This window comes from Macaca thibetana, chromosome 1, assembly GCF_024542745.1.
Source record: "Macaca thibetana thibetana isolate TM-01 chromosome 1, ASM2454274v1, whole genome shotgun sequence".
NCBI lineage: Eukaryota > Metazoa > Chordata > Mammalia > Primates > Cercopithecidae > Macaca > Macaca thibetana.
The window spans coordinates 159,851,647-159,878,266 of record NC_065578.1 but is presented as its reverse complement, the minus strand read 5'-3'; the positions used below and the strand labels follow the sequence as shown (position 1 = coordinate 159,878,266).

General features: G+C 43.3%; 1 pseudogene; it reads left to right on the top strand.

Annotated features, from left to right (window-relative positions):
• Nucleotides 1–683: 683 nt before the first annotated feature.
• On the top strand, nt 684–26,400 carry LOC126955242 (nucleophosmin-like; annotated as a pseudogene).
• The last annotated feature ends 220 nt before the right edge of the window (nt 26,401–26,620 follow it).

Genomic DNA, 26,620 nt, shown 5'->3' with positions numbered 1-26,620 from the left:
TAAGGGCTAATGCAGCTGGTGGCTTTAAGTTGAAGCCAATGCTCATTTACCTTTTTGGAAATTCTAGAGTCTTTAAGAATTACGCTAAATCTGCTCCAGATGTGCTCTATAAATAGAACAACAAAGCCTGAACGACAGGACATCTCCTTACAGCACAGTTTACTGAATATTTTAAGCCCACTCTTGAGACATGCTACTCAGAAAAAAAGATGCATTTCAAAATATTACTGCTCATTGACAATAAGCCTGGTCACCCAAGAGTTCCGATGGAGATGTACAAGGAGATGAATGTTCTTTTCATGCCCACTAGCACAACATCCATTCTGCAGCTCATGGATCAAGAAATAATTTCAATTTTCAAGTCTTATTATTTAAGAAATAAATTTTGTTAGGCTATAGCTGCCATAGATAATGATTCTTCTGATGAACCCGGGCAAAGTAAATGCAAATCTTCTGGAAAGGATTCACCATTCTTGATGCCATTAAGAACATTTGTGATTCATGAGAGCTTGGAATATCAACATTAACAGGAGTTTGGAAAACGTTGTTTTCAACCTCATGAATGACTGTGAGGAACTTAAGACTTCATTGGAGGAAGTGACTTCATATGTGGAAATAGCAAGATAACTGGAATTAGAAGTGGATCCTGAAGATCTAACTGAACTACTGTAAACTCATTTTAAAACCTGAATGTGGACATGAGTCCCCTATGGCTCCAGAGCTATCTTTTTGGTTGTGAAGTGAGGGTCAACCACGATTATCACTTTAAGGTGGATAATGATGAAAATGAGCACCAGCTATCTTTAATAAAGGTCAGTTTAGGGGCTGGTGCAAAGGATGAATTGCACATTTTTGAAGCAGAGGCAATGAATTATGAAGGCAGTCCAGTTAAAGTGACACTGTCACTTTGAAAATGTCTATACAGCCAATGGTTTCCTTTGGGGGCTTTGAAATCACACCAACAGTGGTCTTATGGCTGAAGTGTGATTCAGGGCCAGTGCATATTAGTGGACAACACTTAGGAGTAAGATGCGGAGTCAGAAGATGAAGAGGAGGAGGATGTGAAACTCTTAAGCATATCTGGAAAGCAGTCTGCCCCTGGAGGTGGTAGCAAGTTTCCACAGAAAAAAGTAAAACTTGCTGCTGATGCAAATGATGATGATGATGAAGATGATGATGATTATTTTGATGATAAGGAAACTGAAGAAAAAGTGCCAGTGAAGAAATCTATATGAGATACTCCAACCAAAAATGCACAGAAGTTAAATCAGAATGGAAAGGACTCAAAACCATCATCAACACCAAGATCAAAAGGAAAAGAATCCTTCAAAAAACAGAAAAAAACTCCTAAAACACCAAAAGGGCCTAGTTCTGTAGAAGACATTAAAGCAAAAATATGGGTCCCCATTCCAAGATGGCTGAATAGGAATAGCTCTGGTCTGCAGCTCCCAGCGGGATCAATGCAGAAGATGGTGATTTCTGCGTTTTCAACTGAGGTACCTGGTTCATCTCATTGGGACTGGTTGGACAGTGGGTGCAGCCCACGGAGGGTGAACGAAAGCAGGACGAGGCATTGCCTCACTCAGGAAGTGCAAGGGGTCAGGGGATTTCCCTTTCCTAGCTGAGGGAAGCCGTGACAGACTGTACCTGGAAAATCGGGACACTCCTGCCCAAATACTGTGCTTTTCCAATGGTCTTAGCAAATGGCACACCAGGAGATTATATCCCATGCCTGGCTCAGTGAGTCCCACACCCATGGAGCCTTGCTCACTGCTAGCACAGCATTCTGAAATTGGCCTGTGAGTCAGCAGCCTGGCAGGGGGAGGGGCATCCACCATTGCTGAGGCTTGGGTAGGTAGACAAAGTGGCCAGGGAAGCTGGTACTGGGCAGAGCCCACCACAGCTCTGCAAGGCCTGCTGCCTCTGTAGAGCCCATCCCTGGGGGCAAGGCATAGCTGAACAAAAGGCAGCAGAAACTTCTGCAGACTTAAATGTCCCTATCTGACAGCTCTGAAGAGAGCAGTGGTTCTCCCAGCATGGTGTTTGAGCTCTGAGAATGGACAGACTGCCTCCTGAAGTGGGTCCCTGACCCCCATGTAGCCTAACTGGGAGACACCTCCCTGTAGGGGCCAACTGACACCTCATACAGGAGGGTGCCCCTCTGGGATGAAGCTTCCAGGGGAAGGATCAGGCAGCAATAATTGCTGTTCTCCAATATGCTGTTCCACAGCCTCCACTGGTGATACCCAGGCAAACAGGGTCTGGAGTGGACCCCCAGCAAACTCCAACAGACCTGCAGCTGAGGGACCTGACTCTTAGAAGGAAAACTAACAAACAGAAAGGAATAGCATCAACATCAACAGAAAAGACTTCCACATCAAAACCCCATCTGTAGGTCACCAGCATCAAAGACCAAAGGTAGATAAAACCACAAAGATGGGGAGAAACCAGAGCAGAAAAGCTGAAAATTCTACAAACCAGAGCACCTCTTCTCCAAAGGATCACAGCTCCTCACCAGCAACAGAAAAAGGCTGGGTGGAGAATGACTTTGATGAGCTGACAGAAGTAGGTTTCAGAAGGTCGGCAATAACAAACTTCTCTGAGCTAAAGGAGGATATTCAGAGCCATTGGAAGGAAGCTAAAAACATTGAAAAAAGATTAGACAAATGGCTAACTAGAATAAACAGTGTAGAGAAGACCTTAAAAGACCTGATGGAGCTGAAAACCATGGCACAAGAACTACATGATGCATGCAAAAGCTTCAATAGCCGGTTTGATCAAGTGGAAGAAAGGGTATCAGTGATTGAAGATCAAATTAATGAAATTAAGTGAGAGGAGAAGTTTAGAGAAAAAAGAGTAAAAAGAAATGAACAAAGCCTCCAAGAAACGTGGGACTATGTGAAAAGACCAAATCTATGTTTGATCGGTGTTTCTGAAAGTGATGGGGAGAATGGAACCAAGTTGGAAAACACTCTTCAGGGTATTATCCAGGAGAACTTCCCCAACCTAGCAAGGCAAGCCAACATTCAAATTCAGGAAATACAAAGAATACCACAAAGATACTCCTCTAGAAGAGCAACCCCAAGACACAAAATTGTCAGATTCACCAAGGTTGAAATGAAGGAAAAAGTGTTAAGCACAGCCAGAGAGAAAGGTTGGGTTACCCACAAATGGAAGCCCATCAGACTAACAGTAGATCTCTTGGCAGAAACTCTACAAGCCAGAAGAGAGTGGGGGCCAATATTCAACATTGATAAAAAAAAGAATTTTCAACCCAGAATTTCATATCCAGCCAAACTAAGTTTCATAAATGAAGGAGAAATAAAATCCTTTACGGAAAAGCAAATGCTGAGAGATTTTGTCACCACCAGGCCTGCCTTACAAGAGCTCCTGAAAGAAGCACTAAAGATAGAAAGGAACAACCAGGACCAGCGACTGCAAAAACATGCCAAATTGTAAAGACCATCCTTGTTAGCAAGAAACTGCATCAACTAACAGGCAAAATAACCAGCTAACATCATAATGACAGGATCAGATTCACACATAAGAGTATTAACCTTAAATGTAAATGGGCTAAATGCTCCCATTAAAAGACACAGACTGGCAAACTGGATAAAGAGTCAAGACCTGTTAGTGTGCAGTATTCAGGAGACCCATCTCATGAGCAGAGACACACATAGGCTCAAAATAAAGGGATGGAGGAAGATCTACCAAGCAAATGGAAAGCAAAAAAAAAAAAAAAAAGCAGGGGTTGCAATCCTAGTCTCTGGTAAAACAGACTTTAAACCAACAAAGGTCAAAAGAGACAAAGAAGGCTGTTACGTAATGGTAAAGGGATCAATTCAACAAGAAGAGCTAACTATCCTAAATACATATGCACTCAATACAGGAGCACAGAGATTCATAAAGCAAGTTCTTAGAGACCTACAAAGAGACTTAGACTCCCACACAATAATAATGGGAGACTTTAACACCCCACTGTCAACATTAGACAGATCAATGAGACAGAAGGTTAACAAGGATATGCAGGACTTGAACTCAGCTCTGTACCAAGCATACCTCATAGCCATCTACAGAACTCTCCACCCCAAATCAAGAGAATATACATTCTTCTCAACACCACATTGCACTTATTCCAAAATTGACCACATAGTTGGAAGTAAAGCACTTCTCAGCAAATGTAAAAGAATAGAAATCACAACAAACTGTCTCTCAAACCACAGTGCAATCAAATTAGAACTTAGGATTAAGAAACTCACTCAAAACTGCACAACTAAATGGGAAATGAACAACCTGCTCCTGAATGACTACTGGGTAAATAACAAAATGAAGGCAGAAATAAAGATATTCTTTGAAACCAATGAGAACAAAGACACAACGTACCATAATCTCTGGGACACATTTAAAGCAGTGTGTAGAGGGAAATTTATAGCACTAAAAGCCAACAAGAGAAAGCAGGAAAAATCTAAAATCAATACCCTAACATCACAATTAAAAGAACTAGAGAAACAAGAGCAAACAAATTCAAAAGCTAGCAGAAGGCAAGAAATAACTAAGATCAGAGCAGAACTGAAGGAGATAGAGACACAAAAAATCCTTCAAAAAATCAATGAATCCAGGAGCTGATTTACTGAAAAGATCAACAAAATTGATAGACTGCTAGCAAGACTAATAAAGAAGAAAAGAGAGAAGAATCAAATAGATACAATAAAAAATGATAAAGGGGATACCACCACTTATCCCACAGAAATACAAACTACCATCAGAGAATACTATAAACACCTTTATGCAAATAAACTGGAAAATCTAGAAGAAGTGGATAAATTCCTGGACACATACACCCTCCCAAGACTAAACCAGGAAGAAGTTGAACCTCTGAATAGACCAATAACAGGCTCTGAAATTGAGGCAATAATTAATAGCCTACCAACCAAAAAAAGTCTAGGACTGGACGGATTCACAGCTGAATTCTACCAGAGGAGTTGATACCATTTCTTCTGAAACTATTCCAATCAATAGAAAAAGAGAGAATCCTCCCTAACTCATTTTATGAGTCCAGCGTCATCCTGATACCAAAGCCTGGCAGAGACACAACAAAAAAAAGAGAGCTTTAGACCAATATCCCTGATCAACATTGGTGCAAAAATCCTCAATAAAACACTGGCAAACCGAATCCAGCAGCACATCAAAAAGCTTATCCAACATGATCAAGTCAGCTTCATCCCTGGGATGCAAGGCTGGTTCAACATACTCAAATCTGTAAACATAATCCACCACATAAAGAGAACCAAGGACAAAAACCACATGATTATCTCAATAGATGCAGAAAAGGCCTTTGACAAAATTCAACAGCTCTTCATGCTAAAAATTCTCAATAAACTAGGTATTGATGTAACATATCTCAAAATAATAAGAGCTATTTATGACAAACCCACAGCCAATATCATACTGAATGGGCAAAAACTGGAAGCACTCCCTTTGAAAACTGGCACAAGACAGGGATGCCCTCTCTCACCACTCCTGTTCAAGATGGTGTTGGACGTTCTGGCCAGGGCAATCAGGCAAGAGAAAGAAATAAAGGGTATTCATTTAGGAAAAGAGGAAGTCAAATTGTCCCTGTTTGCAGATGACATGATTGCATATTTAGAAAACCCCATTATCTCAGCCCAAAATCTCCTTAAGCTGATAAGCAACTTCAGCAATATCTCAGGATACAAAATCAATATGCAAAAATCACAAGCATTCCTATACACCAATAAGAGACAGCAAGCCAAGTCATGAGTGAACTCCCATTCACAATTGCTTCAAAGAGAATAAAATACCTAGGAATCCAACTTACAAGGGATGTGAAGGACCTCTTCAAGGAGAAACACAAACCACTGCTCAATGAAATAAAAGAGGACACAAACAAATGGAAGAACATTCCATGCTCATGGATAGGAAGAATCAATATAGTGAAAATGGCCATACTGCCCAAGGTAATTTATAGATTCAATGACATCCCCATCAAGCTACCAATGACTTTCTTCACAGAATTGGAAAAACCTACTTTAAAGTTCATATGGAACCAAAAAGTACCCACATTGCCAAGACAATTCTAAGCAAAAAGAACAAAGCTGGAGGCATCACACTACCTGACTTCAAACTATGCTACAAGGCTACAGTAACAAAAACAGCATGGTATTGGTACCAAAACAGAGAGATAGACCAATGGAACGGAACGGAGCCCTCAGAAATAACATCACACAGCTACAACCATCTTTGACAAACCTGACAAAAACAAGCAATGGGAAAGGATTCCCCCATTTAATAAATGGTGCTGAGAAAACTGGCTAGCCATAGGTATAAAGCTGAAACTGGATCTCTTCCTTGCTCCTTATACAAAAATTAATTCAAGATTGATTAAAGACTGCCAAGACCAGCTAGGCTGGGGAGACCCTAACCCAGTGGCACTAGAGGAATTAAAGACACACACATAGAAATATAGAGGTGTGGAGTGGGAAATCAGGGGTCCCACAGCCTTCAGAGCTGAGAGCCTCGAACAGAGATTTACCCATGTATTTATTAACAGTAAACCCATGATAAGCATTGTTTGTATAGATTATAGATTAACTAAAAGTATTCCTTACAGGAAACAAAGGGATAGGCCAAAATAAAGGGATGGGTTTGGCTAGTTATCTGCAGCAGCAGCATGTCCTTAAGGCACAGATTGCTCATGCTATTGTTTGTGGTTTAAGAATGCCTTTAAGCGATTTTCTGCCCTGGATGGGTCAAGTGTTCCTTGCCCTCATTCTGGTAAACCCACAACCTTCCAGCTTGGGTGTCATAACCATCATGAACATGTCAGAGAGCTGCAGAGATTTTGTTTATGGCCAGTTTTGGGGCCAGTTTATGGCCAGATTTTGAGGGGGTCTGTTCCCAACATGTCCCCCTTCTTTGATTTGCAAAGCGATAAAAGAAAAGGCAACTTTGTCACGGTGAGCTACTTCTTGCAGGAGTCAGGATCCACATCTGCAGACTATACAAAGACAAACAACACAGATTAAAAGCACAATTATTATTGAAACCACAGAGCTTCCAAGTGTTTCTATCCATTTTAATGGATTACTAGCTGCTAATCTGTCTGCAGCTTCCTCAAGCACTCCAGTTCCTGGCATTAATGTCAGGTGTTCCTGGGATGTTTTAAATATTTGTTCTTTAATTTTGCAATATCCAAAAACGAGCTTGTAGAGTGTCCTTCTAGATGCTTTTTTATTCTTTCCCAAATTTGGTCTTATTAAGAGTTATTAACAGTTTCCACAAATCCTTACGTTTAGCTCCTATGAAGGGTCATATCATTTGAGGCTGAGGTGCCACTATACTGCCATGGTTCCAGATAATAGGAACTTTTGCCGTACTTATTATTTCTACCATCTGACCATTTTGTTCAGACCAGCTGAACCTAGTGTGGCCATGGCAGGCAGACTAAGAGGTGCAATTCAAGCTAAACATCCCCTTAGGGGTCCAATCAAGAATGATTCCATAGGAATCATTGAGCAGCACCTCTGCCTGTTCTGCAATGCAATCTTCCTAAAGAAGTATGTTCATTTTTTCTAACTGGGTCCAATCCTGTTTACAAACAGGTTTTTGAGGGCAGTATACCTCAATTATAGGAGCAGATTTATTATGGCAAATACTGAGATCGGAAAGCATGTGTAACTGTGTCATAGGGTGATTACAGCCCGGGATTGTTGCCAGCCAAGATTGATAAATATGCCCAATAAGTATAATTCTTCTCTGTGTCAGCCCTTGTTGAAGGAATACTCACTGCAGTGGTGATCATCGCTATCATAGCTACCATTAAATTACTCATTGTGACTGGTTGTCCTGCTTTCCCTAGGTTTTCTTCCGCCATCAGTGACAGCATCTTGATCTGTCCCCAGGTGGGTGGCTGTGTTCAACAAGTGTTGCTTGTGACAGTTGGGTCAATCTCGACATGGCTGCAACTGAGGGGTCCTCGGAATCCTCCTGGAATCTCTTCCTCAGCATTTGGCTCATGATAAGGTTTCAGGTGTCTTGATGGTATCCAAATCACCTGTTGATTCAGTCCTGGAAAAACACAAGCATAACCTCTACCCCAAGTTATTATTTTACCTATTTCCTAACTTTTTGTCATTGGATCTTTCCACCAAATCAGTTGTTCTGCTTCTGTCTTTGCAGTTGGTTTCTGTAGATACTGTTCAGCTGCTGATAACATCTGGCCTTTGGGCAGGCTTGAAAAATTTAAAGTTAATAATGCTAGATTCAATTGTGTATCTGCTGTCCCATAATCCCTGCTTCTCCCCTTTTTTTGTTTTTGTTGCCAGTTATTCATCTGTATGAAATGACAACTGAGCATTTTTAATTAACTGTGTGGAATGAACCACGTATGAAGAATCAGAAATCACATTAATAGGTATATTAAAAGCAGTCAATAGTTCAATTACAGCTACAAGCTCCGCTTTTCAACTGAAGTAGAGGGCGTCTGGAAAACTTTATCTTTTGATCCAGAATAAGAAGCTTTACCATTACTAGACCCATCTGTGAAACAATGAAAATGCTTAGCAGGCTGCAGGTTGTTTACTGCAGGAATTATAAGTGCAAACCATTCTCAGTCTTGATCAGCTAAAGGGATAGTAAAGAAACAGTCTTTTACATCTATGACTAGTAAAGGCCAATTTTTTGGAATTATAGCAGGAGAAGGCAATCCTGGCTGTAATGCTCCCACAGGTTGTATAACTGAATTGATGATTCTTAAGTCAGTTAACATTCTCCATTTACCTGACTTTTTCTTAATTACGAAAACTGGAGGATTCCAAGGGGAAAATGTTGGAGCTACATGCCCATTTTCTAATTGTTCTGTAACTAATTCCTCTAAAGCCTTCAGTTTCTCTTTACTTAGCGGCCATTGTTCTATCCAAATTGGCTTATCTGTTAACCATTTTAAAGGTATAGATTCTGGAGACTTAACAATGGCCACCATCAAAAATGATATCCTAAACCTTGGCATGAACTTTGTCTCTCCCCTTGAAGCAGTTCCTTTAAACCTTGCAAATTTTTTCCTAGTCCCATACCAGGGACATACCCCATTTCATGCATCATATGTTGACTTTGAGGGCTATATAATTGTTCTGGAATTAGAACTTGTGCTCCCCATTGTTGTAATAAATCTCTCCCCCATAAATTTATAGTTACAGATGTTATAATTGGTTGAATAGTCCCAGGTTGTCTATCGGGCCCTTCACAATGCAAAATATAACTACTTCAATATACTTCAGGGGCTTTACCAACTCCAACTATGTTAAATTGAGTGGGTTGAATTGGCCATGTGGACAGCCAGTGTAGTAGAGAAATGACTTAAATGTCCACTCCTGTATCTACCAAACCTTTAAATTTCTTTCCCTGAATAGTTATTTCACAGGTAGGATGTTTATCAGTAATTTGATTCACCCAATAAGCTGCTTTACCTTGTTTATTTGTGCTTCCAAATCTTCCTGTTCATTTAATTTCACTTTTCCCCTTTCCCACATATGACACAATCAGGAGTTGTGCTGTGCGCTTTCCTGGCTCTGCTTTCCAGGGAACAGAAATAGACATAACAATGTCAATTTCCCAACTGTAATCTGAATCAATGACTCCTGTATGTATCTGTACCCCTTTTACGTTTAAACTAGACCTTCCTGGAAGTAATACTATCATCCCTGCTGGCAAGGGTCCACAGATTCCTGTTGGTGTTGGGAACAGGCCCCCCAAAATCTGCTCATAAACTGACCCCAAAACTGGCCATAAACAAAATCTCTGCAGCATTGTGACATGTTCATGATGGCCGTAACGCCCGCTGAAGGGTTGTGGGTTTACCAGAATGAGGGCAAGGAACACCTGCACCGCCCAGGGTGGAAAACCACTTAAAGGCATTCTTAAGCCACAAACAATAGCATGAGCGATCTGTGCCTTAAGGACATGCTCCTGCTGCAGTTAACTAGCCCAACCTATTCCTTTAATTTGGCCCATCCCTTCATTTCCTATAAGGGATACTTCTAGTTGATTTAATATCTAGAGAAACAATGCTAATGACTGGCTTGCTGTTAATAAATACATGGGTAAATCTCTGTTTGGGGCTTTCAGCTCTGAAGGCTGTGAGACCCCTGATTTCCCACTTCACACCTCTATATTTCTGTGTGTGTCTCTTTAATTCCTCTAGCGCCACTGGGTTAGGGTCTCCCTGACCAAGCTAGACTCGGCATGTTGGGACCTTTTGCGGGAGTTCCCCAGGCAGAAGGCTCACAGCTTTTGTGCAGCATAAATTTACTGCAGCACTACCGGCTGTGGTGGGTGACAGATATCGTACAGGGGTGAAGGAATCGCCTGAGCCGGAAATGCCCCAGTTTGGAATGGGGCCTGACACAGGCCCCTCATGGCATTTCCCGAAATTGGGATCCCTTCTTTATCAAACTTAGAGTGACACTGGTTAGCCCAATGTTTTCCTTTTTTACATATTGGACATATTTCAGACTCAGCAGTTTTCTTTTCTCCCCTATCTGGCAGCCTGACTCTCTGATTTTTTCCACATTCTTTTTTAGTATGAATAGCTTGTTTAAATTCTTTGAGTAATTTAAAAGGAAAAGGCTCAAATGTAGCTCTAATAGTTCCCCGTTGATCTTGGGGGTGTACCCTAACAGGGAACTGACAAGCCTCTAAATCACCCTCTCGTCTAGCTTGCTGAATTCCTGCCTTCTTCAAAAGAAGACATTTATGCAGCCAATAGACACATGAAACAATGCTCATCATCACTGGTCATCAGAGAAATGTATATCAAAACCACAATGAGATACCATCTCACACCAGTTAGAATGGTAATCATTAAAAAGTCAGGAAACAACAGATGCTGGAGAGGTTGTGGAGAAATAGGAACGCTTTTACACTGTTAGTGGGAGTGTAAACTAGTTCAACCATTGTGGGAGACAGTGTGGTGATTCCTCAAGGATCTAGAACTAGAAATACCATTTGACCCAGTGATCCCATTACTGGGTATATACCCAAAAGATTAGAAATCATGCTATTATAAAGACACATGCACACGTATGTTTATTGTGGCACTATTCACAATAGCAAAGACTTGGAACCAACCAAATGTCCATCAATGATAGACTGGATTAAGAAAATGTGGCACATATACACCGTGGAATACTATGCAGCCATAAAAAGGATGAGTTCATGTCCTTTGCAGGGACATGGAGGAAGCTGGAAACCATCATTCTGAGCAAACAATCACAAGGACAGAAAACCAAACACTGTATGTTCTCACTCATAGGTGGGAATTGAGCAATGAGAACACTTGGACAAAGGGTGGGGGAACATCACACACGGGGGCCTGTTGTCGGATGGGGGGGATAGCATTCAGAGAAATACCTAATGTAAATGGCAAGTTAATGGGTGCAGCAAACCAACATGGCACATGTGTACCTATGTAACAAACGTGCACATTGTGCACATGTACCTTAGAACTTAAAGTATAATAATAAAAAAAAAAGCAAAAATGCAAGCAGGTATAGAAAAAGGTGGTTCTCTTCCCAAAGTGGAAGCCAAGCTCATCAATTATGTGAAGAATTGCTTCTGGATGACTGACCAGGACGTTATTTAAGATCTCTGGCAGTGGAGGAAGTCTCTTTAAGAAAATAGTTTAAACAATTTGTTAAAAAATTTTCACCTTATTTCATTTCTGTGACAGTTGATATCTGACTATCCTTTTTATAATGTAAAGTGAGAACACTCCCTCCTGTGTTTGATAACTGTTGTCCAGATTCCATTGCCAAGAATGTGTTGTCCAAAATGCCTGTTCAGTTTTTAAAGATGGAACTCCACCCTTTGCTTGGTTTTAAGGATACTTCATCCATTCAGGTTTTTTTTTTTTTTTTTTTAATACTGAGTTTTATTTCACGTGTATATTTTTGTCTCCCCACCATTTCCATATCTGACCAATGCTATTCTATATCCTATCATAACATTCCATACATACTTAAAACCACCACCCTGATCAGTCAGCAACCATCAACATCAGTGCAAAACTCATCAGCAAAAAGATTACAACTTGCTGAAGACTCAGACAATCATTAGCATTTTTAGCGATAAAGTATTTTAAATTAAGTTAAGGTATATACATTGATGTTTTCGACATACTGCTATGGTACACTCAATAGACTACAGTATAGTGTAAACACAACTTTTATATGCACTGGGAAACCAGAAAATTTGTGTGTCTTACTTTACTGTGATATTTGCTACATTGTGGTGATCTGGAACCAAATCTGCACTATCTTCAAGATATGCTTGTATTTTATTTTGCTTTTTATTATTCAGTTTGATATATTTTAAAATGTCTCCTGTCATTGGTTTTTGGACCTGTGTTTTATTTAGTACTGTGTTGTTTAATTTCCAAATACCTAGAAATTTTTTAGCTACATTGCTATTGGTTTCTATTTAATTATGTCACTGCATGAGAACATACTCCGTATGATTTCAGTCATTTGAAACTTATTGATTCTTATTTTATGAACCAGTACATAGTCTATTTTGATTAATGCTCCATGTGTACTTGAGGAAAAAATGGTATTCTGTAATTGTTCTATAAATGAAAACTAGGTCAGTGGGCTTATAGTATTGCTTAAGTCTTCTGTGTCATACTGATTTTCTGTTAACTTGTTTTGTTAACTACAGACAGCCAGATCCTGAAAATTTCTCCACTTATGATTGTAGCAGTTTCTATATATCTTTTTGCTTTATCTATTTTTTTATTCAGGTATTTTGAAGCTTTATTATGAGGTGTATAAACATTTAAGATTGTTAAAAGTTCTCAAAAACTTTGGCCTTTTTATTATTACAGAACATACTGTTAGGGACTAAATCTGTCCACCCCAAATTCATATATTGAAACCCTAACCCCCATTATGATGGTATCAGGAGGTGGGGTCTGCAGGATGTAATTAGGTCATGAGGGTGGAGCCTTCATGAATGGAATTAGTGCCCTTATAAAGAAGATCCCAGAACACACACCCACTCCCTTTTTGCCATGTGAGGATACTAGGAGAAGATAGCTGTCTATGAGCCAGGAAGCAGGCCCTCACAAGACACTGAACCATCCTGGACTTCCAAGCCTTCAAAACTGTGACAATGATTGTTATTTAAGCCACCCAGTCTATGCTATTTTAGTTGTTACAGCCTAAGTACACTAAGACATATGCCTCTTTGTCTCTGATGAAACTCTTTGGCTTAAAGTCTATTTTATCTGGTGTTAATGTTGCTACACTGCCTTTTAACACATTTAGGATGTGCATGGTATTTCTATTTCCACTCTTTTAACCTGTCTGTGTCTTTATGCTTAATGTGTGTTTCTATCAGCAGCATATAGTTAGATCTTGATTTGTCATCCAGTCTTACAATCACTGCTTTTTATTTGGAGCATTAGTTCATTTACATTTAATGTATTTACTGATATGTTTATATCTATGTTTATTTTCTTTCTTTCTCTCTCTCTTTCTTTCTTTCTTTCTTTTCTTTTCTTTTCTTTTCTATTTTTTTTTTTTTTTTTTTTTTTTTGATGGAGTCTTGCTCTGTCACCCAGGCTGGAGTGCAGGGGCACCATCTCAACTCACTGCAACCTCCACCTCCCAGGTTCAAGCGATTCTCCCACCTCAGTCTCTTGAGTAGCTGGAATTGCAGGTGCCCACCACCATGGCCTGGCTAATTTTTGTATTTTTAGCAGGGACAGGGTTTCACTATGTTGGCCAGGCTGTTCTCAAACTCCTGGCCTCAAATGATCCACACACCTCGGCCTCCTCAGGTGCTGTTATTACAAGCGTGAGCCACTGCACCCAGCCTCTATGTTTGTTTTCTATTTGTTGCATCTCTTCTTTTGTTCTTTCTTCTTTCCACTTTCGATTGATGTGGCTATTTCTTCGTATTCCATTTTATCTCATCTATTAACTTTTTTAGTGTCTCTTCATCTTTTAGTAGTTGCTTGAGAGATTATGATATGCATATTAAGTTACAATAGTCCATCATCAAAAAATGTTCCTCTACTTTGTGAATGGCATAAGAACCTTGTGACACTGTGTTTACATTCAACCCCTCCCACCCTTTATGGTCTTGTCATATATTTTATATTTTACTTCTGGATGTAAATCACAAAATCTAGTGTTACTATTTTTACTTTAAATGGTTGATTGTCTCATAAAGAGATATTTTAGATGGTGGCAGGTACCTGTAAACCCAGCTGCTTAGGAGGCTGAGGTGGGAAGATCACTTGAGGCCAGGAGTATTTGAGCTCACAGGGCATTAGTATTGTGCCTGTGAAGAGCCACTGCATGCCAGCCTGGGCAACACGGCGAGATCTCTTCTTTAAAAAAATAAATAAATAGACAGATATGCTAGAGATAAGGTAGTCCTTTATATTTACCAATATATTTATCCTTTATTTCTTTTTAAAGATTCATACTTGTATCAGGCATTATATTCCTTCAGTTTGAAGAATTTTTCTTAGCAAATCTTATAGCGTAGATTTGTTTGATATAAATATTCCAATGTTTGTATGTATGAAATATCTTTATATCATTTTTATTTTGAAGGATATTGTCACTGAATATCGAATCCTAGGTTGAGAGTTTCTGTTTTCTTTCAGAATTTTAAGATGTCATTCCATTTGTCTCCTGGCTTCCATTGTTTCTAAAGAGAACTCAGTCATTTTTCTTAAAGTGTTTCCCCTATACGAAATGTGTCTTTTTTCTCTGACTGCTTTAAGTTTTGTTCTTTATATTTTATTTTCAACAGTATAACTATTATGAGCGTATGCTTATGGTAGTTTTCTTTTCTTTTCCTTTTTCTTTTTTGTGAGACACAGTCTTGCTCTGTTGCCCAAGCTGGAGTGTAGTGGCATGATTTTGGCTCACTGCAACCTCTGCCTCCCGGGTTCAAATGATTCTTGAACTGTGGTACGCCCAGCTAATTTTTGTATTTTTAGGAGTGACAGGGTTTTACCATGTTGGCCAGGCCAGTCTCGAACTCCTGGCCTCAAGTGATTCACCCACCTCGGCCTCCCAAAGTGCTGGGATTACAAGCAGGAGCCATGTGCCTGGCCCTGAGCCTATGATAGTTTTCTTTGTATTTATTTTGCTTGGGATTTGCTGAACTTCTTAGATCTATAGGTTGATGGGTTTCATCAATTTAGAAAAATTTTCAGCTATTACCTCTTCAGATATTTCTTCCACTCATTCTGTCTCTCCTCTCTTTTGTTATGCGATGTATGTATGTAGTATGTAATGTGATACATTTGTTAGATCACTTAATAATATCCCAGACCTTGAGTGCACTTTTCCATTTCTTAACAAAGATAACAAAGGTAAAAGTTTTTTCATCTTTGTAATTTAGTTTGGACTTCCATGGACCTACCTTCAAATTCACATGTTTTCAGTCTGTTGATAAGCCCATCAAATGATTTATCTCTGATACAATATTTATAATTTCTAGCATTTTTCTTTATGCTGTATTTTAAATTTTTATTTAAAAAACTTCTCAACTTTTAATTTTTTAGAGATGGGGTCTTACTCTGTCACCAAGGCTGGAGTGCAGTGATGATCATAGCTTGCTACAGCCTCAAACTCCTGGGTTCAAGCCATCCTCCTGCCTCAGCCTCCCAAGTATTTAAGTCTACAGGTGCATGCCCCCATGCCCCACTAATTTTTTTTTATTTTTTATAGAAATGGGGGGGGGGTCTCACTATGTTGCCCAGGCTGGTTTCGAACTCCTGGCCTCAATAATCCTCCCACATTGGCCTCCCAAAGCATTGGGATTATAGGTGTGAGCCACCAGGGCTGTGCTCTTTTTCACAGTTTTTATGCCTCCGTTGAAATTCCCCATATGTTTGTGCATATTGCCTGCATTTTCTACTAGACCCTTTAACATGCTTATAATAGTTATTTCAATGTTGCCATCTCATAATTCCAACATCTTTGCCATCTTTGGGATCTGTTTCTATTGACTATTTTCTCTCCCAATGACAGGTTAATTTGCTTTCTTCTTTGATTGGCTTATAATTTTTTTATTAAATGCCAGACATTGTGTGTAAAAGAACAGTAGAGACTGAAGTAAATATGATATATACGTAGAAAAACACACATCCCTTCCTCTGTTAGGCTTTTAGAGTGGTGGACTGAGTCAATTTGATATTGAGCTTGGACTTGTCTTGTTGCAGCTTTAGTTTGATTCTGCTTACCAATGGTTTCAAATGATTTGAGGGCAGGATGAGAACCTTTCCTTCAGCAGGGAGCAGGGAGATTCTTTTCTTTTCTTTTTTTTTAGATGGAGTCTCACTCTGTCGTCCAGGCGGAAGTACAGTGGCATGATCTTAGCTCACTGCAACCTCCACCTCCCAAGTTCAAGCAATTCTCCTGCCTTAGCCTCCTGAGTAGCTGGGATTACAGGCATGCACTACCACGCCTGGCTAATTTTGTATTTTTAATAGAGACGGGGTTTCACTATGTTGGTCAGGTTGGTCTCAAACTCCTGACCTTGTGATCCAACCGATTTGGCCTCCCAAAGTGCTGGGATTACAGACACGAGCCACCGTGCCTGGCCTCAGAAATTTCTTTATGCTGTACAGTCCAGCTGCTAGCTTTTTGAACTGTGGGAATATGCCACCTGACTCTAAAGATTGGCTGCTAGCTTTTGGATCTTCGGGAAGATTTTTTTTGCTATGCAATCCAACCCCTGACCTTCTGTGCTTTTGGGAGATCTCTCTCCTCCCTGATTCCTGGCCCTGGTGGTGGAGCACCAAGACAGTATATTCACTGAAAGACCAGTGTCTGTGAGCAGCTTGCTCAGTTCTCCTTTCCTGTTTCCAGCTTGAGCAGACTCTGCGTGCCTTTCCCCAGAAAGGTCTTTCTCAGCTCTCCTGTCCTGTCCTTTCCCATCTCAGGCAGCCTCCGAGAGGGCCCTGTTTTTCAGAGGGTTTCTCTCAGTTAACGACCCTGTCCTCAGCAGGCCCTGTGTGTGTCCTCCTGAGGACAGAGTCTCTCGATCCTCTGCCCTCAGCCTTCACACCCTGGGAAGGTCTGTTGTGCAGCTTGGTGAGCAGGTGCAGACTCTCTTCGTGGCTGGGGCTCGTTGAGACCCTGGCCCATTATGCTAGCCCACACTGGTTTCTTTTCACCCTGATCAAGGGTGGCCTCCTTTCCCTCCTCTGAAAGTGGCTGTGGGACTCCTATCTCTTGGGAATGGCTTATTACTTTCTGGAATTTTAATTAACTTATTTTTGTTTTGCTTTGTTCTGTTTGCAGCCTCACTTCTGCTCTCTGATGGCTTCTAAAATCTATGCTGCTGTAGGTGTTCCAGCTGTCATGTGATGTTATAACGGGAGCCATGTTCTCGCAGGATTTTTTAAGTGGGAGCAGAACGCCCCCGGTTGTTTTTTTATTATGTTCGGGACATTGTGCTTGCAAAACTGTAGGAATAATTGAGGCCTGGGATGATGTCATTTTCTTCCAGAGATTATTTTTATTTGCTTCTTCCAAGCCTAGCAAGCCTAGGAGTGCTGGCAGTTGGCAGTCTGGAGTAACGTTAATCCAGTTTTAAAAACTGAGGTTTTTCTGGGTCGCCCAGATGACTGGAAGCTGGACTGCAGCATGCAGGGAATAGATGACCTGTTCGTGGGATGCAGCTGTTTTGGGTTCCAATCCAAAGTATATGTCAGGGTGGGGTGTGGGGTGTTATCAGGGGTCCCCACCTTGATGGGTTCTAGACTCCAATTTTTTTTTTTTTTTGAGACAGAGTCTTGCTCTGTCACCCAGGCTGGAATGCAGTGGTGTGATCTTGGCTCACTGCAATCTCCGCCTCCCAGGTTCCAGCTGTTCTCCTGCCTCAGCCTCATGAGTAGCTGGGATTACAGGCATGTGCCACCACACCCGGCTAATTTTTGTATTTTTAGTAGAGACGGGGTTTCACCATGTTGGTCAGTCTGGTCTCCAACTCCTGACTAGTGATCCACCCGCCTCAGCCTCCTAAAGTGCTGGGATTACAGGCATGAGCCAACACGCAGGTGACACCAACTTTTATCCCCTAACCCCATGAGGCTCTCATGAGTAATGTTCAGCCTCTCAGCTGCCTTTTCTTGATTGGCAAATATCGTTAGGGCAAAAGTGGTACAAACGCAGACTCACCTGTTAGGACACTTGTTTTCTTCCAGATCTTGGCCCATGATTCTAGTTTTATTTTTATTTTTATTTTTTTGAGACGGAATCTCGCTCTGTGGCCCAGGCTGGAGTGCAGTGGTGTGATCTTGGCTAACTGCAAGCTCCGCCTCCCGGGTTCACCCCATTCTCCTGCCTCAGCCTCCCAAGTAGCTGGGACTACAGGCACCCGCCACCACGCCCAGCTAATTTTCTGTAATTTTAGTAGAGACGGGGTTTCACCGTGTTAGCCAGGATGGTCTCGATCTCCTAACGTCGTGATCCACCCGCCTCGGCCTCCCACAGTGCTGGGATTACAGGCGTGAGCCACCGTGCCCGGCCTGCCCTTGATTCTACACTATTCTGTCAGGCCTCCTATGCTTTCAAGCAAGCGTTCAACTCACCTCACTGTTGTTAGCAGGAGGGTTGGTCCAAATTAGCTAATTTGCTATTACCAGAAGCTGCCATCTCTGTATCTTAGTTGATTCTTTCAAAAACTCAATCTTCAACAGCTGAGAGCAGTATTTAAAAATTTCTCGTCTCTTATATGATTTGTGGTTTAGGCAACTTCTGAATTTTTGATATATTTCACATTATATCTTTTGAGGTAGCATTATTTAATGTCTTAAGGTTTATAATGGTTATAAACACATGGTGAATATTTTATGGCCTCTATTTCCCAGCCATTGCTTTTTTGCCTTAAATTTTACATTCTGTTTTTTGTGTAAATTTCATTTACTTTGTATATCTTTGCCTATATCACTATTTTGTAACCACTCAAAAACATTTTGCTTTAAGCCTGTGTTATAAAAACATTCACATTATCATTACTAGCATGATTTATCTACTGTAATTTTATGTTACACATTATATATATTTTATTCCTTTTTATTATTTTCTTGTCTTTTGCTATATTAATCCCTTTTTTCCTTACTCTTTCTCTCTAGGTTCTTGGGAATTTTCCATTCAGCTTTTATTCTACTAGTGGATGGATACCTTTTATTTATTTTTATCGTTTTATTTTTGAGACAGGTTCTTTCCCTGTTGCCCAGGCTGGAGTGCAGTGACTCAATTTTGGCTCACTGTAGCCTTGACTTCCTGGGCTTAAACCTCCAAGGAACCGGGACTACCAGCTTGGCACACACCACCTTGCCCGGCAAGTTATCTTTTTTGTAAAGATGAGGGGAGTAGAGGGTGGTTCTCAATATGTTGCCCAGGCTGGTCTTAAACTCCTGGGCTCAAGCAATCCTCCCACCTTGGCCTTCCAAAATGCTGGGATTACAGGGCTAAGCCACTGCACCTGGCTGATACCTTTATTTTTAAAATATCTTAACTTAAATTCCTTTTTTTTTTTTTGAGACGGAGTCTCACTCTGTCGCTCAGGCTGGAGTGCAGTGGCGCAATTTCAGCTCACTGCAACCTTTGCCTCCCGGGTTCAAGTGATTCTCCTGTCTCAGCCTCCTGAGTAGCTGGGATTACAGGCGCACGCTGTCACGCCGGGCTACTTTTTTGTATTTTAGTAGAGACGGGGTTTCACGGTGTGGGGCAGGCTCGTCTCGAACTCCTGAGCTCAGGCAATCTGCCGCCTCGGCCTCCCAAAGTGCTGAGATTACAGGTTATGAACCACCGTGCCCCGCCTAAATTTCTTAACATCAACAATTAGACCATATCGACCAATATGTTCTAAGATATATGCATACTATTTTGCCACCTCTCATTTTTATAAATAGTATACTCTTTCTTTGATACCTCCCAGTTTTTGTCAAAGTAAATTGTGATAAAATAACCCCAATTTATAATCATGAAATATTTATTATATATAATTTTAATAATGATTAGCGTTGTTTCATATTATATTAATTATAATTATTTCGTTTATGTAGTTTCATTTGGTTTTATTGATTTTTTGCCTTTTCTTTTATATTTTTTCTGTTGAATTATTTATTTTGATTCGTTTCTTAGTTGGCAGGACTATGTCCTCAAGTACTATTTTTCAAAAAGGGTTTATGGAAGAGCTCTCCCACCCCCAATGGAGTTGGCTAACATCCTGTACCAGTTATCAATTTATTACCGTCTGGCTCCAAATCCACCCTTCACAGATGCCTGGAACGTTTCTCCCTTGCCTGCGGGCACAATGTTAAACTGTGTCAGTAGAGGGCGCTAGAGGACAGACAGAAGAAGAGACCTCTTGCGGTTTCTTTAAGCTTTCCTTCCTACTTGCTTTTGAGACTCTGAACCCCCGGGGGTTCTCAGCTCAGTTTCAGGGCACTTCCGCAGGCATCTTCACGGCTAGTTCTGTGGGTGTCCCACCTAGTTTCCCAGTGGTGAGTTCAGCCGCACCGTCTTGGGCGGATTGCTGGTGGGGCAAACGTCACCCAGCCAGTTTCCTGCGAAGTCCCACATGCGCACTCCCCCGGGGGCAGCTTCCCAGCAAGTTCTGCGTGAGTCCTAGGTGGCTTTGCCATGAGTTCAGCGCATCCCCTAAGAGCAACTTACGGGGGAATTTTGTGGGCACCCCAGCAGGAGGCTTCCAGCCCTCCAACCGTGGCCTGGGGTTCTCTTCCCCACAATGTTCCCTCTCTGTGGCCCGGTTCTCTCCAGGGACAACCCAGAGAACTTCACTTTCTCCAGTAAGGACTGAACCCAAGTCTCGGAGAGCCAGCCTTCTTCAAGTTCGTTCCTTCTTTTTGGATTCTCCCCCATCCCTGGGAGATCATCTGACATTCCTGTTTATTCCCACTACACCATTAATTTCTATCCTGACTGATTCACAACGCTGAGTTCTGAAGCAAGGGCAAGCTGTGGGGTGCTTCTTGCCGTCCCTACTCAAAACGGAAAAAGCTGGCCAGGCGTGGTGGCTCACGCCTGTAATCCCAGCACTTTGGGAGGCTGAGACAGGAGGATCGCTTGAGCCCAGGAGTTCAAGATCAGTCTGGACAACATAAGGAGACTCTGTCTCTACAAATATATATACACACACACACATATATATATGTAAAATATATATAATATAAAATATATATATATATTTTAAATTAGCCAGGCATGGTGGTGCGTACCTATGGTCTCAGCTACTCAGGAGGCTGAGGCAGGAGGATCGCCTGAACCCTGGGGTGTTGAGGCTGTTGTGAGCCGTAATAGTGCCACTGCACTCCAGCCTGGGGCAGGGACTGAGACCCCGTCTCAAAAAATAAAAATAAAAAGAATGGAAAGAACCAATGAAATCTTGATGCTATTAACACCTCTGAATATTTTGCTGCTTTCTAGAATCCACACAAAACAGGAATCCCGCTTGCGGAGGACATGTTACAATGTCAGGGCAGTCAGACCAGTTGGAGAAGTGTGCTCTGTCCTATAAAAACGTGCTTCTTCCTGACTTCTACCCCATGTCGATGGGCCCATGATCTCCTCCTAGACCTCTCAGCTGAAATCAGTCCTGTCCCTGTCTTTGGTGTCCTTCATACCCTCTCTTGGCTGTCTCACTGCCACAGCCCTGGCTCAGGCCCTGGTCACCTTGCCTAGGGCAGTGGCTTCCCTGGGAATGCCATCTCCACTCAATACTCCTTCTGGTGCTTGAGTGCCCTGCTCAAGACCTCACCTCCCAGGAAGCTTCCTGAACAGCTTAACTCACTGTTTCTCCCTGTTCTGCCCTTTCCTATTATCTGTGCAAATCTGAAGGCACTTTCTGCTCTGTCATGTACCTGATCTTTCCTGCCAACCTAGACTGCTTTGATGAAAGCTGCATCAGATAGCAGAGGACACCACTTATTTGTATGGAAATGGCGTCCTCTGCTGATAGAAATATGGAATGACTGGAACTTTTCCCTAGCTGTGTACCGGCCCCTTACTGCCGAAAGCAGAGAAAACCAGTGATACCCAAGAAAACCCCACTGCCCTTCTCTCTGCCCACCCCAATCCCTAAGCATGTAAAATTCAATCCGCTGACTTACTTACCAGATTTCCACACCTCACTATTACACTAAGACGTTCCTGATGCTCCAGTCTCATGGATGATGGCAATCTCTGACATTAATTGGATATGCACTATATATGCCAGGCACTGGGCTAATTTCTTTATCTATATTATATTATTTAAGCCTCATAGCAACTTCGTAAAGCAGACGGTTGGGCCAGGTTCATTAAAAGCACAGCCTGGGACAGCCTGGACAGATAGTGCACAAATTCTTCTACTGGGGAAGAACCCTCAGAAGAAAGAAAAGGAAGGAGAGAGGGGTGGGGAAGGAGGGAGCCAGGCTGTGGTGTCAGCTGTGGCTGAGGCGTGGCCTGATTTCACGGGGAGCCCTGGAGCATGTGCTACCCCAGAGTTCATCTGGTCTTGAGGTCAGGGACTGGACTTTCCTGCCCCTGTATCAGACAAGCATCGGCTGCAAGCCCCAAGCAAGGCAGCCTCCATTCCCGGGGAAGTCTCTGCAGAGGGAATAACTGTGAACTGTTACCAGCCAAACCTCACAGCAGCCAGCGGGCACGGATGGAGGGTTGTACCAGACCAGTAAAGGGGGTTTGGCTGGGCACTAATAGCAACCATGGTACTGTTATTTCTACTGTACAAATGCAGAATTATAATCTTCCAGGTTTGTAGGTGCTTTATAGATTCTGAGTGTTTTCATATTCATTACCTCATTCAATGTTGCAGTAACCTTGAGAGGTAGTGATCATGATCCTCACTTTATGAACGAGAGTGGGAGGGTGGGAGACTTCCCCAGGATTGTCCAGTCGGTAAATATCTTCTCTGTTTGTAAATAGCATCTTCCCAGATACATAGCCAGCTGTCTTGGGTCCCAGTCCAGCCTCTTCCCTGTGACATTCACACTCTGGTCATTTACCAAGGCTCTTATAGCCCTTTTAACTCAGACTGAATGCAACACAGCCGTGAAGCTGGCAACCGTGAAGCTGAGACTAGGTACGAGGACACACCTCCTATCAGGTGGGGCCTTGCCTTGCCTGCCTGACACTTTGCTGGGCTCAGAATGCTTCTCCAAATTCCCCCATGGAAAGAGGACACCTGGGGCACTTCTCACCTGCTCCTGCTTCGACAGTTTCCCTTGGCAGTCTCCTTAGAGGTGTCCCAGCAAGCTAGAGTCTGTCAGAGGACATTGAGGGCCAGGCCAGAGAAGTTTAGAAAGAGTCCCAGGACTACCTGAGTGCTGCTTTCACCTGCCACAGGGGTAGCTATGCAGCCAGTCTTGTGGCAGAGGCTGGGGTTTCCTGGATCTTAGAAGTGTCACCTCTTCCACCCTCTCAGGACCCTGGGCTTTTGCACTCAAGCTGCCTCTGGATCTAGCAAAGGCCCCGAGCAATCTTTGGAATGGATGAGTTCGAAAAGCTGCATTAGAGTGGCTCCCCTCCTCCAACGCCACCTCATCAGAGTTCCAAGGGATGCGTCACACCTAAGAGCTGATGAGGTACAGCAGGAGCACACAGGGGACCCAGAAACCTCGCATTGTGTTGGGAAAGAGCTCACTGACTCAGGTGCGAATCCCCCACTCTATCACAGGGCATCTCAGTTAAGATGAGGTAGAAATGAGAGCAACAGAAAATTCACAACAGCAGCTATTGTGTTGTTATTGAGTGGCCCTTGCCCTCGTGGTTCAAGGTAGCACCTGCCTACCAAGCAGCAAAATAGAGGGAGGGACAAAGAAGAAGGAGCAGACAGCAGATGCACAACCTGTGTCTTAAGAAAGGTTCCCAGACACTGCTGCATGACGTGTCCACTTACTTCTCTTTGGCCAGAAGTCAGTCATGTGACCACACCTACCCACACAGGAGACTGGGAAATGCAGTCTTCATTCTGGGCAGCCATGTTTCCTGCCATAACTTTTCTTACCCTGATAAAACAGTAGCAAGTTATTGGAGACTAGCAGCTCCTACCAGACTAGATTGTGGCCTTGGGAAAGTCTCATGGCCTCTCTAGGCTTGGAGATAACGCTATCTTACCACAAACAAGTTGTATTAACTGAAGTCTCCGATGCAAAGGATCTAGCACAGAGCCTGGAATATACTATACACAACCTCCCCTTCCCTGTTTCTGCCTCCAGATATTCTGGAATGTGTGGCAGTAGCTCGCATGCTCTCAAATGTGGCCACAGCACCTGCAACCCGTGTCTGAGTGCTTTGTCTCTGCAAACTCACAGGATCACGCTGAAACTTCTTACCAGAACTTCTGAACCAGACCTCAGGGTAGTAGAGTAACTCTCAGTGACATTTAAAGAAGAAATAATGCCACTATCACACAAACTATTTACCCCCTGGAGTCCATGCATTATCCCATTCCATTCCTGCACAACCCCAGGCCATAGGAACTATTATCCTGACTGACAGATTTGGAAACTGAGGTTCAGAGAGGTTAAGCAGCTTGCCCAAGGTGACATAGATAGTAACTGGCTGAACTAGGATCAGATCCCGTCTATTTGGCTCCAAGTCCTTGTCCTGTAATCATCATGGTACAGTAGTGAAGGATTTCCCTGTTTGAAGTGTCTACTCACTGCCCGTTGATGGAACCTATTGTTAAAAGATCTCAGGGAGGAGTGGGCCCATGAAGGAAGCCTTTTCCCAGGTGAGGAGAGTCAGCTGAGCTTTGGGGCCTGTGAGATGCTGATTACAGTTGTTACCAGGCAGGCAACCTAGGAAGATGCCTGGAGCCTGGAGACATGATGTGAGTCATAGCCTTGGACTTACCTGCACACTCCTCATATTGCCCCAGCCTCAAGGGCAGACCGCCAGGACCAGATGGGAGTGGGGACAGCCCTGGACCCTGGCCAACAGCTCTGAAAAGAAAAAGCTTCTTCATAAGCTGCAGTAAATCCTTAGGGTTAATTGCAGCCTGAACGTTCATTTCAAAGACCTCACTTCCTGAATCCCAGGAGCATCCAGGAGAATGGGACCAAGGTGGCCCAGCCCAAAAAAAGCAAGACACGAACACTGTCTCAACCTGTACGTTCTCAAGGATAAAGAGGGCCCCTACTAGCAAGACAAATGGGTGGCCCCTATGATCCTGGAGGGGCTGAGTACAGGGGAAGGATGGCATAGGAGACTCCCACCAAGAAGGCAGTGATCCTGGGCTTGGGCGCCCACTCCCTGCCGGAGAACCCACCCTGGCCTGGCTTCAGGAGCCCTCCAACCTTCACCCTCAAGCCACTTGACCTCCACCTACATCCAGCACTGCTCCCTGGGGGAAGGCAGGGGTGTGACTTCTTGGTAGTCTCATCTGGCCTGTCTCCCCCAGGAGTGGGAGCTCCCCGAGGGGACGGCTGTTGCAGGCCCCTTCTGGACCTCAGTTCCTGCAGTGGTCCCCCAGTTACGCTTCCCCACTAAGTGGCTGACAGAGCATTTGCCCAGCATCGCGATCCTTTAGCCCAGAACCCTCCCTGAGCAGGCCCAGGATATAGAAACGGTCCAGCGTTGGCCTTTGACCGGGGAGAACAGGGTGAGGGGGAGACCCAGGCGCGGACTCCTGCGGGGGTCTGGGTGGGCCCAGTGAGGTCAGTTCTGGTTCTCCAGTGAAGTAGACCAATTCCAGGGCGGCCCCCAACTTGCTGTGTGATCCTGGGACATTTGCTTAAACTCTCTGAGCCTCATCTTTCCTTCCACACGATAGGGAAACGATCTTACCTTTGGGAGAATGAGTTGAAGTAAATCACTCTGACCCCCTAGACGGAGAGGAAGGAGCGAGAGAATTTCTGCCATCCCACAGGACCCAGCACAGAGGAGGCGGCTCCCCCAGCTTATTAACCACAGACCGGGTGTGCGCGCCCAAGCTCACCGGCAGAGGGCGCCAGGCCTCCGCTTGGTGCTTGAGCCTCGAGGCCCAGAAAAGGTACCTGGTCCCCAGAGGTCTGAAATCGCCGATTGTGTTTATTCAAAGCCAGTCACCATTGCTCACCCGTCTGACTTCCTCTGGGTGTGTGTGGACGGGCGTGCGTGTGACCGTGTCTGTGCACCGGGGAAGGTGCTGTGGGTTTTGTGCTGAGCCAGGGGTGGGGCTTCTCCTGTCCGCCAGGTCCTGGGCTCCCGGCAGCGGCCGGCAGGGGCGGTGCCGATGCTGCAGGAGGGTCAGGAGCCACTGCCTCGTGCTCAGCCCTACGGGAGCCACTCTGTGTGCCCTGCAGCGGGAAGGACCCACCAGGTAGACCACCTCCTTGGCCGATGACCCCTGCAACAGAGCCGTCTCTCCGGTGCTCCTGCTAGCCAAGTCAGTGTGAGGTCCGGACGGAGGAAGCCCTGCTTGTTTCTCTGTTCAGAGGAAAGGAGTCAGGGGATTGTAAAATAGGCCTTAGGTTCTTGGACAAGAAGACAAAACCAAACCAAACTTAGGTTCTTGGACAAGAAGACAAAACCAAACCAAACCAAAAGCCTGGTGAGATCACTGT